Source organism: Phacochoerus africanus, chromosome 2 (genome assembly GCF_016906955.1).
Source record: "Phacochoerus africanus isolate WHEZ1 chromosome 2, ROS_Pafr_v1, whole genome shotgun sequence".
Taxonomy (NCBI): domain Eukaryota; kingdom Metazoa; phylum Chordata; class Mammalia; order Artiodactyla; family Suidae; genus Phacochoerus; species Phacochoerus africanus.
In genome coordinates this window covers 84,387,503-84,403,559 of record NC_062545.1, presented here as the reverse complement: position 1 = coordinate 84,403,559, position 16,057 = coordinate 84,387,503, and positions in this window count along the sequence as shown.

Sequence of the window (16,057 nt, the reverse complement as noted above, 5' to 3'; positions counted from 1 at the left end):
AGTTAACTTTTAAGTCAAGTCCTCAGAAAGTCTGAACTGTTGCTTATCTTTAATTTATGGTTCTCTACTAAGGGCAGCATTGAACTGATTGCTCACCAGGTTAAAATTTTGGCTTTTGAAAGTTATGCATCACAGACTAGACTTCAAGATGAACTCAGGTTGCATTGTTTTTCTTGGATGTGGCATCTGTTTTTCTCAGCTAAAAACTCCCTCCATAGGTATAAAACCAATCCCAATGAATAGAGCCATCTATCTACCAAAGGGGTACAAGAGAAAGGTGGGGTGTTGGATGCACTCTCCTGAGATTTCTGAGTTCTCTCATTTCCTTCTATCTTATTTTGGTCTCACAAAATATTGAGTATGGCTTCTCACCAGAAGTGATCTGGCATTCTAATCTGTACAGTTTCAAAGATGCATTCATCTCCAAGGTTACAGTAAAATATCCTCTAATGATAGAGAACTATATTTTTCTCAACTTTTCTCAAACTTCTAGACCTTTGGCATTTTAAGTACAGATCACTACCAAATGAAATTTTCTCTTTGTACCTAGATTCATACCTGGACCAACTGAGCTCAGTGCTCCATGGAACCAGAAGGTGGCAAAGGTGATCTTGGGGCATTGAGGGCACTGTGCTTTCATTCTACCACTTGGCAAGCACATCGCACAGGGTTTTAGCAAGAAAACTACAGCACACTCAAATTGAGTCCTTTGAGGAGAGCTTAGTAGAGGTGCTGTCTGTGAAGGTGAGGGCAAGACAGAAAACCACAAACACCTGGAGGCTAGGAAAGTCAGGGGCAGGGACGGGGGGGTGGGGACTGATGCCACCTTGGGCCTGAAGAGGCAACGGGAGGAAGCATGTACCAACACCTAAAGACAAAAGGCAGAGACCTAGAGACACATGTAGAGAAGATTATTGGCAGGAGGCTGGCCTGCAGTGAAGGGATGCAGCCAGTCCACAGTGAACATATGCTTGAGCTTAACATCTGGGATTAGAGGATAGGGAGTCTGTTGATGCAGGTCAGATTCTTAGAGAAATAGCAGGGTAGAGCCTGAGTCTAAAAGAGCAAATAGACAAGATTTAAAAAAAATAGTTGGGGAGTTCCCATTGTGGCTCAGCAGAAATTAATCTGACTAGCATCCGTGAGGATGCAGGTTTGATCCCTGGCCTTGCTCAGTGGGTTAAGGATCTGGCATTGCCATGAGCTGTGGTGTAGGTCACAGACGTTGCTCCGATCTGGTAGTTTGTGGCTGTGGTGTAGGCCTGCAGCTACAGCTCTGATTCAGCCCCTAGCCTGGAAACCCCCATATGCCTCAGCCCTAAAAAGACGAAAAAGAAAAAAAAAAAAAAGTTGGGATTGATCCCTCAAATCCAGGGTCATGGCCACTGCTAGTCCAAAGGCATCTCTATGTGAAATGGAAAAAAATACAAATTGCTATGGATGTATAGACACAGACCTCAGTGCATAGTACTGTGCTTCTATGGAAATTATAAAAAGACCATCTTTCTCTAAGAGAATATATCCATATATCCCAATGCCAGAGTACACAACTTGGAAAGTAGATAATGGGCTGGATTCCAGTTCCTGCTGACCCCCCTTGGCTAAGAAACCTGACCAAGACTACAAGGAGTGGACTCTCATTGATCTGAGTCAATTGAAGTAAGAGACTGTCCTTGTCAAAGTTACTGGTTTAGTGATAGGTATAGAACCCAACCCAAGTCAGTCGACATCTGCCTATCCTTGCTCATAGCCAGTGGTTCAATGGCATGAACATGGCAGACTTTAGCCTGATAGGAGTGAAGTTCAAGACTTTTGGTCTATCGCTGCTTAAGAATTACTTTCTCCTGCCCCAAATATGTATATATGGAAGCGTGCGGTCCTGGAAAATTCTAGCGTTTATCATAAAGGAATCCAGCCTCAAAATGAGCCTGATGCCCAGAGAGAGAATATGGAGAAAATCAGCCACAACAATATCACAAATGTCAAAGTCAAAATTATGTCCATCTCTGAATTTTTCAATTACAGTAGTTAATAAAGTTCCTTTAGTTTTTAAACTAGAGTTCAGTTTTCTATTGCTTACAAACAGGGACTTATTATAGTTCTTCTTGCCCTCTCAATTATAAACAACTTGAGTTTTTTAGTTTCTTCATTATCCCAACCATATGGGGCTAGGAAAACGAAACCAAAACAAAATATCTATTTAACCTAAAGTACATCTTCAGCTCAAACCATATTGATTTTCAATCATTCCTGTATTTCTGCCTTTCTGGGTGTTCACTCAGAAGTACAAGTACCCACAAAATTCTTTTCCATGCCCTCAAGTCATGTTTTCTTTCTGGCATCATCTTTAGCACAATTGCTTTGGGAATATCTTTTGTCATCTAGCATTACAATTGCATTTGCACTTGTACACATTGCTTCCTCTGAGTGGACACCTAACCAAGGTATCCTTTTCATGTTGGATTTTCTTTTGGTTATTGCATATTTTGCATTTAACTTGCTCACACACAAGTGTGGAGGTATAACAATGTAGTAGAGACAATGCTATAAGAAGAAATCAAAAAACACAAATTGAAGTTTAGCAACTCAGGAATTTGGTTAGTTTTGACTATCAGGAGCTAGAGTCCAAAAGTGGATTAAAATGTGGAAGCCCTAATGCCCCTAACAATCAGAGCTAGTCTGACTATTCTTACAATAGTCTTTTAACCAGCCTCCCCATATGAAATCTTGACCTCTTTAAAACTCACCTCCATACCACCCCTCAAGAGCTGATGGTCACTCTCTTAACTGGGGAGGGACTAGCACAAAATAAAGCTTCATAGACATTTGTAAGGCCCTGGCTTCATAGGACTGTGTTCTGGATCCCTGAGAAGGGAGCTATATAGTATTCAGTGTCTTGCTAGGTTTCCAGCCAGTGTTTCTGGTTTCCTCCCTTTCTCTTCCATGCCTTACAGTTCACTTTCCAGCACCTTCTTTTTTTATTATTCAATGAATTTATTATATTTATAGTTGTACAATGATCATCACAATCCAATTTTATAGGATTTCCAGCACCTTCTTTCCACAGTTCTTTTTCCTATCTGTGTCCTTCCTATATTATTCCCCTCTGCTTGGAATGTTTTCTCAACCTCTCCTCCCTAACTTTACCTCCTCCCAACTTTACCTGGCAAATTCCTACCCATGCTTAAGTTACCTGGCATCCTCCTCCATGAAGAGTTCCTTTTCACTTTTGTGGTAGTTGTTCTTCCTTTGTGCTCTCTCCTTTTTTCTGTCTCTGCAGTCTGCTATGAGTATATCTGTATGCATGGACATGCCCACTAGATTGAACATCACGACAGCAGGGACAATGTCTTATATCCTTTTGTATTCACAGTGACTGTCAGAAAGGCAGCCAAACACATAGGGGATTCACACATAGAAGAACACTTTTATTTCATAATCCAGGTGAGAAATTCCAAAACCATTAGTTTTAATCTCATAAAAGATGGCTGAATCAATTAAGAAAACAATCACTTTGTATTCATGATAGACATTGAATTTAAATTCTTTATGAACTGTGAGTGGGGTTGGCAAATTTAAATTTAAATTAGGTTTTCAATTAACATTCAAAACTGGAAGTAGCATTTGGTTTTTCAAGATATCATCATAAACAAGTTTTTTTCCCAAGAGCTCACTAATCAGATTCCAAATACTTTGGGCCACTGCTGTCATGGTACCTTCAAAAAACAATAGCAAAGACAAAAACAAAAGCAACTATTGCAAAGCATACTATAAAACTCTGTCATACAAAAAATAATTGTTGGTGAAAAATTCCAGATTCTGAGGGTCGTAATTCCAGCTGCTTGACTGTCATCTCTGTTGGGCAGAGATTACAAGGGAAATTTAAAAGTAGAGTTAAAAGGAGTTCCTGTCGTGGCTCAGCGGAAACAAATCTGAATAGTATCCATGAGGACGTAGGTTCGATCCCTGACCTTTCTCAGTGGGTTAAGGATCAGATGTTGCCGTGAGCTGTGGTGTAGGTCACAGATGCAGCGTGGATCTAGCATTGCTGTGGCTGCAGTATAGGCCAGTGGCTGCAGCTCCAATTTGACCCCTAGCATAGGAACCTCCATATGCCTCAGGTGCAGCTCTAAAAAGACCAAAAAAAAAAAAGTAGAATTAAGAGACAGTCTGATTGTTCTTTGTATGAAGTCTTTTTGCTTGAAATCTGTCAAGAAACTCTTTCTTTTTAAACCATGGAATGAACATAACTTGTCCAAGAGTTTTGACCCAGCAGTCAAGGAGACTTCCTAAATCACTGTAGATAGTTGGTAGCAATAGTGGAGACCTGGGCACTGACTGTGAGGCAAGCCTTGGGAACTGTGTGGTCACTATTGGGGACTATGCAGAACAGCAGACAGGCACAGATGCTCAGCTCAGCTAGGGAGATGCAGACATCAGGGTGATGACCTCGTAGGCAAGGCTGGGATCCCTTCACGGTTGGGAAAACCATTGCTGGACTGAGGGTGCAGGTGACCCTGTACATGCATGAAGAGCACAGTATCTGACAGAGAAAGAGATGCACCGGTAGCTGTAGCAGAGAACATTTTAGGGGTAAAGACCATCAACCCTGGTTCTTATAAATAATTGGATGTTGAGGCAAAGGGAGGCAACAGTCTACAATAAGTCAAGGGGAGACTCAAGGGGAGAATGCAGAAGGCTGGACCACTGAGACAAAGGAACGTGGGAAACAAGACTGCCTGTCATCACCCCGTGTCATGAGGTTTAGGGCAGAGACACTGGAGAATGACCACAACCACATTATTCCCTACTCTGATGAATTCTAGATGTGCCTAGGATCACTAACAAAGTGTGTATAATTTATGTAGAATGCCACTTTGATTTTTTTCAATTAACTACCCTCATTTCTAAAACTCCATATATATTTTTTTCTTTTTAGGGCTGCACCTGTGGTATGTGGAAGTTCCCAGGCTAATGGTAGAATTGGAGCTGCAGCTGCCAGCCTATGCCACAGCCACAGCAATGCCAGATCTGAGCCGCATCTGCGACTGACCTAAGCCTCAGCTTGTAGCAACTCTGGATCCTTAACCCACTGAGTGAGGTCAGGTATTATACCGCATCCTCATGGATCCTAGTCAGATTTTTAACCCGCTGAGCTACAGTGGGAACTCTAAAACCCCATGTTAAAGGTACTATAACTGTTCTTTAAGACAGAGAGAAAAACTGCAAAATAATTATGATACATTGTCAGTTGTAAGATGCAAATTGATTATAGAGTTCTTTTTAAAGCCAAGTCTTAGAACCTGTAAAATATGGCACCTGGACCCCATCATTCATTTCGAATGTTTAGATGAATATTACCTTGAATGACTTATGCCAATCAGGCAAAAATTCTTTTTAAAGGGAGCATGGGGTATGCTTTTTATTCCAGTAGCACCCAGTGTTAAATCTTTACCCCTAAATAATATTAAACCTACAGGGAAATTAAATGGCAGCCTCTAAGAACTGCTGACAATCTAGGCCACTGTTTCCCAACCTGACTGCACATCATCATTACCTGGAACATTTAAAATATATATATTCCTGGAGTTGCTGTTGTGGCTTAGTGGTTAAAGAATCCGACTAGGAACCATTGGGTTGTGGGTTCGGTCCCTGGCCTTGCTCAGTGGGTTAAGGATCTGGCATTGCTGTGAGCTGTGGTGTACGTTGCAGATGTGGCTTGGATCTGGCATTGCTGTGGCTCTGGTGTAGGCTGGCGGCTACAGCTCCAGTTGGACCCCTAGTCTGGGAACCTCTATGTGCCACAGGAGCAGCCCTAGAAAAGGCAAAAAGATCAAAAAAAAAATATATATATATATATTTACACACACATATATGTATATATACACACACACACACCTATATGTATTCCTAAAATTCAGAAGCTTGATAGCACACTGTATTGGCCAGACTATGGAGAAAGGCTCTCAAGCATTGCTGGTAGGAATGCAAGAAAACCATACAACCTCTGTGGAGGAGAGTTTAACAATATCTGTCAAAATGCCTTTTGATCCAGAAGTCCTGCTTTTAAAAATTTAACCCAAAGAATAAACTGCTACAGACACCCAAAAATCACACACAGAAGATTGTTCACTTGGGTAGTATTTGTCATGGCAAAATATAGGAAGTCAACCACCCAGGTCTATCCATGGGAGGCTGGTTGAAGAAACCCTGCCAAATCTACACCGTGGAGCACTATTTTACATCAGAGCTCTAAAAAGGATGAGCATCCTCTCTGAGAAGGGATATGGAATGAAAAAAAAAGCAAAGCAAAGTGCAAAAGAGTCTGCTACCACCTTTATATGTCTATACTTATACAGATATAGAGTTGTTTTTTAATATTATACAAAAATATGAAGATTAAATTAGAAATGAATATAAATCACTTCCTATGTGAAGTCAGAAGGAGGGAGGAAAGGAGTGGTGACAGGAATTAGAAAGTATATGAGGCTTTCCTGAGTACAATTTTTTTTATAGTTTGGGGAGATTTTTGAGCCATGTAAATATTCACATACTCAAAAATAAAATTATGTCAACAAGGACAAAAAAACTCTAAACTGTAATTCAATCAGAAACAAATGAGAGTTCCCATTCTGGCTCTGTGGGTTAAGAACCTGACATAGTGTCCATGAGTATGTGGTTTTGGATCCCTGGCATTGCTCAGTGGGCTGAGGCTCGAACATTGCCACGAGCTGCAGTGTAGGTTGCAGACGCCACTCAGATCTGGTGTTGATGTACCTGTGGTGTAGGCCTGTAGCTGCAGCTGAAATTCGAGCCCTACCTTAGGAACTTCCATGTGCCTCAGTTGCAACCATAGAAAAACAACAAAAAAAAAGAAACCAAATGAACCCAATTTTATACAATAATTATAACAAAGGCACACTTTAAAAAAAAAAAAGGATTCAAGTAACTCTTGAACATATATACCTTTAATAAAATATTTTCGGGATAAAAAGGACAGCAAAATATCGTGAACATTACTTAGCAGGTTTGTTGTTGCTTCTTAAAACTATTGTGTGTGTGTGTGTGTGTGTGTGTTGTAGGATAAATAGAGCAAAAGAGTAAATATATTGGTGCAGTTAGGATTCAAGTTTCTCACTGTGGGAAGAGCAATGTATAAATATGGAATGGAGTAGGTCAGGAGCCCTCAGATCTGGATTTGGAGTGGAGTTGCCAGCATGAACTCATGATTTTAAATATATGCATATATCCTAGCTCTGTCCTCTGAAGAGGCTCAGAAGCAATGTCTCCTGGAGGAAATGAACATACTGGTGCCTAGATCTCAGTTTGAAAGTACTGTTTACCACTAAAAGGAGTGTTCCCTAGAGAAATGGCTGATTCCAGACCAGAGAAGGAGCGCATACAAGATGAGCCTGGAACATCTTATGTCAGAAGGTCAAGAAAGTGAGTGAAGAATGCTAAGTGCATGTCAAAAGGGAGGGCAGCAAGCAGGAAGTGCCAAATATGGGACACTATTTGGGAATTTAAAAAATGAAAAAAATAGAATTTTTAGAAGCCCATGAGTCCCTAGAGATACTAAAGAAGAGGAGTCTTTTCTTCGCAAAAGAATACCAGCTAATAAGTGAAGAAGGAATCATAAAATTAGGAAGTCAATATTTTGCAGTCTCCACTGAAGCTCAGACAAACATCCTCAGTGTGTACTAAAGCTACTGGGTGAAAGTGTATTGGGAAAGGTAATATTCATAGATACCAAAATGTCATCTCAGGGATTACTTACTAATTATTAAGAAAAAAGCATGAAAATGTGAAAAAAAAAAAAAGGTAGACGTCACCTTAACCAAGTGACCAAACTTAGCACAAAACTAGCATGTGGCATCTCCTGAAAGGACACCATGGGCTGTACCAAACAGCACCTGTTCAGTATTCATACTAGAATGTTTACCCTGAATCTAACCATGATAACATAATCAAACAGATTCAGAGATATTCCACAAAACAACGAGCCTGAATTGGCATTTTTGTGAAAGGTAAAATGTAGGTAGGAAAAGCTTTGAGTTCAAAAAAATCTAAGAAAAAAAAATGACTAAATATATTGAATTCCAGATTTTAAAAATAAGCTAAAAAATACATTACTAAAAAGACAAACAAAAACTGCTGGAACGATTGGGGTGATTTAAATATTGACTGATCATCTTATCACTGTGAGACAAAACTCCTTTTTTTATTAACAGATAGTTGATTTGCAATGTTGTGCAAACTCTTTTTCGTTAATCCCTTATATCAGTAGCTCAAATGATATGACTCGTAAGCAATGGGTGTCAAAGTTTCAAGGATCAGTATTTAAACATACAGTTCTTTTAAAGCTTTTAAAAGTGGTTAGAGTATTTTATTTCTTTTTAAAACTTTTAATTTTTTATTTTTATATAATTTTAAATGTCACTTTCCATGTATAGATACTGCAAATTATTGGATGTATTCCCAGTGTTGTACAATATATCCTTGAGCCTATCTTATACCCCAAAATTTGTTTTTCCACTCCTTTACCCCATTTTGTCCCCCACTGCTGGTAACCATTTGTTTTCTGTATCTGTGAATCTGCTTTTTCTATGTTATATTCACTAATTTGTTACATTTTTTAGATTACATATATAAACAACATCATCAATATTTATCTTTCTCTGTCTGACATTTCATTTGGTATGATAATTTCTAGGTCTATCCATGTTGCTGCAGATGTCATTATTTCCTTCTTTGTATGGCTCAGGGGTATTCCATTGTATATATGTACCACATCTTCTTTATCCATTCCTCTGTCAGTGGACATCTAGGTTGTTTCCATACCTTAGCAACTGTAAATAATACTGCTGTGAACACTGGGATATGTGTATCTTTTCAAATTAGTGTTTTTTGGGTTTTTTTCAAATATATACCCGGGAGTGGATTGCTGGATCATAGTTTTTGGAGAAACCTCCATACTTCTTTCCACAGTGGCTACACCAAGTTATATTCCACCAACAGTGTACAAGGATTCCATTTTCTCCAAATCCTCACCAATATTTATTTGTAGACTTCTTGATGATAGCCATTCTGATAGATGTGAGGTGATATTTCACTATGGTTTTGACTTGCATTTCCTTGAAGATTAATGATGCTAAGCATCTTTTTCATGTGCCTGTAAGCCAGTTGCATTACCTCTGTGGAAAAATGTCTATGAAGTTATTCTGCCCATGTTCTAATCCAGCTGTTTGCATTTTTTTGTTTGTTTTTTGTTTTTTGATGTTGAGTTGTATGAGCTGTTTATATATGTTGAATATTAATCCCTTATCAGTCATATCATTTGCAAATATTTCTCCCACTCAGTAGATTGTCTTTTCATTTTGTCAGTGGTTTCCTTTGCTATTTCAAAACTCTTAAGTTTCATTAGGTCCCAGAGTATTTTATTTCATAGTGAATATACTGTTTCAAATGTAGAGACTGTCTTACATTTGGTAAAGATAAAGACTGTGGCTTTTATGATTTCTCCTTTTCTCTCTCTGCCCCACCAACTTGCAGTAATGGTTTAACAGGTAGTCAACCACATAAAAACCCAACCACAGAAAGCAAACTGAAAAGTAGCCACACAAATAAACCAAAGAAGAAAGCAAGTTAAAACAATTCATGCATGTGAACAAGGACCTTCACTTTATAATCTTCTCATATAATAATTAGCATAGGGCCTTTCATATGACAGAGGCTTGTCATAGCAAAAGACCCAGACAGGTAACTGCAGGCTACTAGGATTGACTTAGGAATAGGGCATAATGTGGGGATAAAGTTCCCAGAACATGGAACAAGATAGAAAAAGACTTGGTAATGAGGGCTAGAATCCCTGAATAGAAAGAAATCTCCCAGTGATAAGATGTTACCTCTGAAAGTGTGGGCCAGCAGTGGGGATAATAAATACCTGGTGTTGTGCTGCCTTTCCTTTTTGTGTACCCATGGTACACATCAATTTTTCATCGTTATATTTTTCCCCATTGGGTTGGAATGGATTGGAACATTATCTCAACCCAGTGCTCAAAGTCACCAACAATCAGTTGAAAATATATTTCATTTGAATAAGCAGTACAATTTAAAAAATCCTTGTGTCAGAAGGCTAGAGTTGCAAGCAGAGGAAGGGCCATTATCACCACAGCTTCAAGAGGAAGCCTGCCAGGCTAGCAACCAGGCTGGGATGAACAGTGCTCAAGAGCTGTTAAGTTAGAGAGCTAACTACAGGATGAAGGAGCAGCAGAAAATAATTTCTTTCTACACTGCAGCATATAGTGTGTATGGCAGACATACAGTTTGCAAATTAAGCAAGAGCAAGAGAGCCGCCTCAATTCCTCGAGGCAAGATGCTGATAGGGAGATCAGAAAGCAAGTCTAAACGAGATGGCTACAAAGGTGTTATTTCAGAGTTTTCGTGGGGCTGGTAGGATCTGCTAACCTGTGGTGTTTGAAATAAATTCAAGAGAATTCTTGATTATGGTCTTCCTATCTGACTCTTTTATAAATAACACCCATGCTTTTCCACACTTTGAAATTCCACCATTACCTTTTTTTTCTCTCCAAAACTAGGCTTTTAGGCACAAATAAGGATATACCATAAAGTGGTTTGAAATTATACATAAAATAACATGTATTTTGAGAAATGTGCAGCAATTTTTGTTCGCAAAATATTTTTTATTGCAAACTTCCTAGATAATTATCTTTCCTAGTTATTCGGGGTTGGCTTACCCTTATATTACATATGTGAAAAACAAGACAGAGAGATAAGTTCAGCTTGAGTTAACTCAAATTTGCATGCCTCTTAGCCAATGAAAATCAAAATAACTGGCCCAAATTATACAGTAAATCAATCATCTGGCCATGATTAAAACCTTTAGCCTCTAAAGCTCCAGCTCAAATCACTGAACCAGTCTGTCTTCATAAGGATTGTATTACTTTGCAATATATTGATTTTTTTTTCTTGAAAGATTAAAGTTTCCCTTTCAAATCCATAGTAAACTGTATATTTTTCAAAACTAAAATTGATGATTTAAGAAATAAGGATACCATTTCTTCATTCTGTATCTCTATTTCCTATATTGCCAACATTGCCATCTCTTCCTCCATAGCTTATAAATATAAACATGCCCGAGTCTTCAACTTTATGAAATCTCTTGACTCTCTGACCCAATTGATATATTTTTTAAAACTCCTTCTCTTTTAATCAAACTATTTGACAGTGTTCTGTATTTGCTGTCTTCATTACCCAATCACCCCTCAATCCACTGAAATGTATTCTGCCCCCACCAATCAACTGATACGCTCTATGAAAGTGTTCTCAATAGATCTATTTATCTTGTACAACCAAAATGTATACCAACTGCTGGACAACATAGCACCTGCAGTGTGGTACTGCAGTGTGCACTTAAAATTGTGTTAATAGAGTAGAATTCATGTTAAGTGTTTTTACCACAAGAAATTAAATTAAAAGGGACACAAGGAAACTTTTGGAGGTGAGGTGACAGGTATGTCTGTTACCTTGATAATAGTGATGGCTTAGCAAGTATATGCACATGCCCAAATCCATCAAAATTTATATATTAACTGTGAAATTTTTTGTTTATCAGTTATTCTTCAATACTGTTTTTAGAAAGTGTATCAATAACCTCAATTATTCTCAACTCCAAGGGGCACTTAAAGAATTTATCAGAATTCCTGTTGTGGCTCAGCAGGTTAAGAACCCAACTAGTATCCATTAAGATGCAGGTTCAAACCCTGGCCTTGCTCACTGGGTTAAGAATATGGTGTTGCCTCAAGCTGCTGTGTAGGTCGCAGATGTGGCTCGGATTCCAAGTTGCTGTGGCTGTGGCATAGGCCTGCAGCTGCAGCTCCGATTTGACCCCTAGCCCAGGAACTTCCATATGCCTCAGGTGCAGCTATAAAAAGAAAAAAAAAAAAAGAATTTATCTTTCAGAATCGACTGACGCAACTGTCTTTGTTAAATTCTCTCTTTCCTCTCTATTTTTGCCCTGATCATTCCTTTTTTATGTCTTTTGTGAACTCCTCCTGATTTGTCTTTCTTCTAAATGGTGAAGTTTCTGAGTTCCATCCTTGGTCCACTATTTTTCTCACAACAGAGCTTCTCTTTGGACTATCATCTCTTCTCAGCATTTTAACCATCTCTGTATCCTCGTGATTTCCAAATCTAAATCTCTATCCATGATCTTTTCTCCATATTTCACACTCCCATTTACAGATATATACTAGATATGTCCATGCTCGTGAGAGCCACAGGCTAGCACCCAAAGAATATTTTACCCTCAATCCTGTTCCTATTATATTCCCTGTATCATTTAATCAGTTAACATCCACCAAATCTTGGGGTTCCCCTTGTGGCTCAGTGGAAATGAATCTGACTAGCATCCATGAGGATGCAGGTTCAATTCCTGGCCTTGCTCAGTGGCTTAAGGATCCAGCATTGCCATGAGTTGTAGTGTAGGTTGCAGACACAGCTCAGATATGGCAATGGTGTGGCTGTGGCTCTAGCTCCAACTCAACCCCTAACTTGGGAACCTCCATATGCTCTGAGTGTAGCCCTAAAAATACAAAAAAAACAAAAAAAAAATAAAAAAAAACAAATCTTCAATCTGAGAGTTTGCTGGCCTTCACAGTCAATTAAGCAACAAGTTGCTTCCATATGTCTCCTAAATACTTATTAATATTGTTTTCTCTGCATCTCCTATCCCCAACATAGTTTCATCTCTGATGATTTTAATTCTGTCCTAGTTGAGTTTCTTATTTCTAGTCTTAACTTCTTCAAATCTATCTGCTGCATCAAAGCCGTAATAACTGGGATGAAACAAAATCTGACAGTCATTCTTCTTCTTACATCCCCCAAAGCTTCCTTATGGTAGGATAAAGTCCAAGCCTATAAAAGTGGTAGTGAAACATGGCTTCCATCAATAAAATGTTTATAATTTCCCATTCACAGAGAACTGTATCAAGCCTTGACTGTTGGCTCTGCCTGGAAAACTCATCTAGTCTCTCCCCTTTGACAGTTAGTATGATCCACCATCATTTCTAAATAATCTCCTCTTGGTCCAAGTAGGATAGAGATCCTGCCCCCTTAAAGTTAACCATGATCATGTGACTTGCTTTGACCAATGAAATGTGAGTAAAGGCAATGTGTGTCAGACCCAAGCAGAAGCTTTTAGGGGCAGATGTATGAGTTTCATCTTCCTTCTGCCATGGCAACCAGCTGCACTCTAGATGGTGGAGTCCCAAAGTCAGGGAAATATCCTGAGATAGATGTGAAGCATAAAGGAGAACTATGCCTGTGTGGATTGCTTTAAGCCCTTGTGAATTTTGAGATATTTATTACTGCAGCATATTCAAGCTATCCTGATACACACACCTTATTCTAATCTTTTTATCTGAATGATTATTACTTATGCTTCCAATTTTAGTTGGTTATTGCCTCCTTTGAGAAAGTTTTCTCAAAAAATGTCTTGGGTATTTCCTCAACTATAAAATGGGAATAATGGTGTTGCTGTAGGATTAGAAAGGTTAATTTACATAGAATACTTATAATGGTGTTGCTGTAGGATTAGAAAGGTTAATTTACATAGAATACTTATAATGGTGTTGCTGTAGGATTAGAAAGGTTAATTTACATAGAATACTTAAAATGATAAGTGTCTCAATACTGGCTTAATAAAATGTGCCTTTTTATGTGGTTTCTATTATAACTATATCAGTTAACTGATTTTTATCTTTCCAGTTTGCATTTAAGATATATCTATAATTATTATATACTTTTATAAAAGATCAAGCTAGCCAACACCTTTCCTCCAGTAGCTTTTTTCATCGAATTGCCAACATCATAATTGTCAGTTTGGAGAAGGGAAATGTCCAGAATAAAAAAGGAGAGGACATAGACACCATAGCTGGACTTTAGCTACAGTGAGTGGTCAGTGTTTGTTCATGTGATTAATGTTTCTGAGCCTCATTTTCCTCAACTATGATATAAAAATAATAATATGCAGAGTTTTATTTGTTTTTGTTGCATTTGGGTTTTGTTTTTTGTTTTGAGTGTTTTGGATTTTTTTGGGGGGGGGATTGAAGTAGTGCACAGAAAAAGAGTTTAGCACTCTGTCTGGCTCAGAGTGTTGTCACAATATGCAGTTTTCCTTCCTAGTTGCTATTATACTCATCATCTATCATCACGTGTCCTAAAGAAAGTCTCTTATCCTGGGACCGTGACTAGATCATGGCTGTGCCTTGCCTCCACTACAATTTACAGGACTAGAAGCTCCCTGAAAGCAGGAATTTCCACTGAGTTACATTTACTAGTGTGCCAAATAGAGCACTCAGTTAACATTTATTGAGTCCAGCTGAAGTTTGAATTGATTGTCTTGCTTAAAAACCCAAACCCCTATGATGAGTCAGTGGGTTGAGGACTGAGTTAGGGCTACATACCCCAGCCTCTCACAGTTGGGAGGCAGCACCATTGGCGTGCCATTTGTTTAGGAGACTGGCCTTTCCATCTGAACTGCTGGAGTTGCCACCTATGATGTTGGTGGTTATTCACCAATACTAAGCACACATTTGTATCAAGAGAAGGACAGGCGTGTCCTCTGGCCAGTGAGTACCTTATCTGCAGGCTTCAGTTGCCTAGAGAATTCATAACACCTGGGGGTTGAAATCTGTGCTTCATTCTCCTGTGGCAGATCCAGCCAGATAAACTCCTGGAAAGTATTTGTTGGTTGTACAGGAAGACAACCAGTACAGTAACTGACTAAAAACTGTATTACAAAGTGAGAAATTCTGACACTCACTACAGAAAACCTCATGGAAACAATTAGCATTGAAATTTGAGAATTTGAGAAGCTGGCTCTAAAAGCACAGTGTATTTTGTCTGTATTTTGTGCTTTAATCAACTTTCGGCAGAGAACAGGAACCCAGGAGCTCTAAAACAATCTATAGAAACATGAGAACCTGCAAAACAACCACAACCAAGAGCAAAAATAAGGAGAAAAGAAAATGCAGAATCTCTGGATGTTCATAAGCTGCACAGAAAAATTCATCAGTAGGTTCTGATGAACTAGTATTAAACAAAGAGAATTCATGATTCTTTTTTCCCAATCCCATGGTTCAAATTAAAACAAACAAACAAAACAAAACAACCCCCCAGGACTAAGGTCTCATATGTATCATGAGAGTCAACTGAGACATAGACCATTGGTCCTTTTTGATATGATGCTTGACTTATTCAAGTTTGCTCTTCAGATGCTGTAATCATTGCTGAAAACTCAAATGACCACAAGAAGGGAAAACCTAGGGCCTTCATTATACATAGGAAAGATATGCTGTTTGGGAAGTTACTGCCCCCAACTCCAGGCCACACTAGCACCCTCAGCCTATGACCACCAGTGAGGGCACTGTCAGCAGCAAGCAATCCAATGTCATCCAGTCTTGAGGAGACTACCTGATTTTGCTGTTTTGCTTCCTTGTGCAAACTCATTAGTCTCCTTCCTACCTGATCACACACAGGTTCCAGTTAAAGCAGCTGAAATGAAATCTTTGGATTTGATGGAAATGTTTTTATTAGCAAAACTAATTCATACAGTAATTTTTGAAAGTACATTATTCTTTGTCTGGTTTGCATTTTGCTTATTTTGTCAGGCACAGGAAAAATTCTTTCTGGCCAAAAACAAAAGTATTCCAAAAGAAAACATGGAGGGAAAAGCAACAGTTGCTAGAACATTTTATTCAGACCTCTTCCTGAAACTTTATCTGGAAGCTCATTTTAGAAAACATAACACATAATCTACTAAAAATTTTAAAAGTGACTGAGAATTTTTATTATCAATCCCAGTGTTCTGACCAGAACTTTCTCTTCTGGTTCTAACGGCCAAATTCGGCATTGACAAATGCTTTTCTTCCCACAGCCTCTCTGGATTTCAGTAAAATTATTCCAAGATTTTAGAAACTGGATGACTTTTTGATTCATAATCATTTTGTGAGAAGTGATATTTTGTGAAGAGAGC